A 3,300-nucleotide genomic window follows, 5' to 3' on the forward strand; every position below is an offset into this window, starting at 1 on the left:
TTTAGTCTCCCTGGAATATCTTATCTGAAGTCCTTAGCAAACTCCAGAGGAAATGAAACAGTCAAAAGTACAAAGAGCTCATCTCATCTCTGTTAACCAACTGGTGAGATATTCAAATTGCTCAAATTTGACCGACAGGGTCTTAAAAGTAATGTATTTATCAAGATTACAGTGACTAGACAAAATAACATAATATGGTCATGGGTTCTGAACTTCCCTATTTACTACGCCCCACTCCCCACCCCACAACATCAGCAAATGGCTAGCTCAGCGCTTCAAATGGCCAAAGTCTTATACCTCTGTCAGTCATTGTTAGAAAGCACCGACTTTGACACTTCTTTGTCCTTCATGTTTTCCCACAAAGAACTATATGGATATATTCAATTCATGACCACTTAATAAGCATCATGCTGCTTAACACAGACATTTGGCACGCTTTTCCATCCAGTACACCATCAGCTGGCACAAGACACTCTAAAGCATAAGTAAAACATTTGCATAATTATTATTTTGCAATACTGACTAGTGTGCAAAACACCTTATATCCTTATATAATCCAGTTATCAAATTTCAATACCAGCAAAGCCATTATTTAGAAGATAACCCCCCCAACAGTTTATATTATGAATATCTCTCTATCACTTATCTGCCTATTATATTATTTCTATCTTATCTAAGGCTAAGTGAAACTAAAGACCAAACAAGTAAGAGTTTAACTTTAGATTTAGCATGCACATAGGATTGAACATAAGATATTTTAGTTTTAAACATATCAAACTAATTAAATCAAAACCTCATATTTTAGAAATTTTAATACAAATCTCTTAAACATGCCAGCAACATATCCATATTTTTCAGCTGTGTAATCCCTAAAGTCAATTACTTTAGATTATATGTATCTTAAAAATTTTATCTTAGAAACAGCACAGCACACTTTGAAATTATATTAGGTAATGTAAACTATGTGAATTCAACAATTAATTAATAATGTTACATTTTAATATCCTTAAAGATTGCATTTAAAATCGAATAATTTACTAAAGCAATTTGAATTAAACAATCTTTATAAAAATTAAGCATTCGAATTTCAAAAGGAACTTATATACCTTAGGGCAGTGACAGCCCAACTGAAGTAAACTTGATTGGAGTAAGACGAACTATATAAGATGGAGCGGTGTAAATAATTAGTTGATTCCTGTAGAGAAAAACCACCAGATAACATCTCGACAGTGTAGTACAAGCAATTGCACTAGCTTGTTCAATTTGATTTTTATTCATACGCAGAGGAGTAAAAAGGACTTCGAAGCCTTTTATGATGACAGCCTTATAGACAAGGGCTAACATTCATATACCTTTGGCTCAGGAAAAATAAAATAAAATAAGCCCAAAGAGATTTATTGACCAGAATTTTTTTAGTACATGTCAAATTGGATTTTCAATCATCATGTCAAAATGCACAGCTAGATTTCTGACTCACAACAAACATCAAAATGAAAACAGTTTCATTCAGCTAACATTTCTATCAATTCTAGGGACACAAAGTTTTATTATTACATAAATGTGGGTGCAAAATTTTATGCATTTAAATAACTTTAACATTTCAAATAGACTTGAGTTCCAGTTTTTAAAATAAAGTGAGATGAGCTAAGAATTTATATTGAAATTAAATAGTCACTACTATTGAAACTGAGGGAAAATAATAGCTGCACATGAAGTAAGAAATATACTTTCAGGAACTTCATGCTGCAACAGAAAAGTGTAACTAACAATTCATGATTCTCAGTCTGAGCTAAAATTTGGTGCCCAACCAGCATCCATAAGACCTTAGCAGATTCTCTCCAACTCTCCCCAATGACACTTGCAAATCTCAACAATATAACAATGTATAATTTCCATCTCTTAGCACATAACCATTTTTCTGATATCTGTGAGAAAGTATAGTACATCAGGTACGAAATCACACATCCTTCTCTTAACACCACTCTAATTTGACTTCATCACTTTCTCTTTTCCTCTGATTTTTCATCTTAATGGGCATTCTACGTGTTCACTTGATTTCATAATCTCCTACCTGTGCAGTGAACTTACTCCATAAATTACTTCTCTTTCTTGAATCATCATTTTCACTATCTTCCTCTAGATTTGTTTCTTAAGCTCAGTATATAATATGGGTATCAAAAAATAAACTTATACCTGTATCTCCCTACATCCAGTTCTATGTATCCATCTACTCTTCCTTTATAGTCATGTTACTACATGGAATAGTTTATATAGTTTATATTCTATATTCGCACTTCTTTGACTCACCCTTTTATAGCACAATGTTTTGCTCTTAATCTTTTATTTAAACTTCCTTTGTCAGAGTTATTAATGAGGCCTAATTGCCAAATGAGAAAACTGTATAGTTCTTTTTCTATGTTATCTTTCTGTGTTTAAATTTTTACCCACCATTTTATCCTTAAAATTCCACTTTTCTTTAGCTTCGGTGATTACATTTTCTTTTGGTTTTCCAGCTACTCTTTCAAAAACACTTTCTTAACCTCCTCTTTCTCTGACTGCCTCTTAAACACTCTCAAATATGTGTGTGTTAATTTAATTCTGCATCTTCTCCAAAGGTGACTATATTCACATCCATCATTTTATCTAAGTTTAACCCATTACTTAAGAAATTATAAGGGTGAATGCTATGCTAACTAGTGCTAAATATTTAGAGATAACAAAAATACTAAAGTATCTCCAATTAATGTGTAGAATGCTTCTGATTATTCTGTCACTCCTAACTTCTAGGACTAGTAAAAAGTGAGTGCAATATATATGTTCATGTGTGTACACATGCATGCAAAATACATAAATTTAAGAGCAATCTGGTATTAGACAAACTTGAGTTGAAATTATAGGTCTGCCATACAGTAGTTGAGTAGCTTGGGCAAGGTAGTTAACCCCCATTCATTTTAAATCTCCTCATTTGTAAACTGGGTATAAGTAATAGTACCCATTCTACTGTGTTATGGTGGGAATCACATAGCATAAGTACTTAATACCCTGGAATTTAATACGTTTTCAAAAAAATGTTAAAAGACAGGCTGCTAACATTTTAATCCACAATTTTATGGAGAGAAATTGGCACTTGGAAGAATTTTTGCATTAGATATGCCCTGATATTAACAAAATTGAATTTTGACGACATATTGAAAACAAAAGAGAAGAGGGTGCAGGGAAGGTTCTGTTTCATTGGCTCTAGACTTGGAGGTTTCTGTCAAACAAAAAACAAATTCGGACCTAAAGGAGAGACTTTTTTGG

Source organism: Pteropus alecto, unplaced genomic scaffold, assembly GCF_000325575.1.
Source record: "Pteropus alecto unplaced genomic scaffold, ASM32557v1 scaffold166, whole genome shotgun sequence".
NCBI lineage: Eukaryota > Metazoa > Chordata > Mammalia > Chiroptera > Pteropodidae > Pteropus > Pteropus alecto.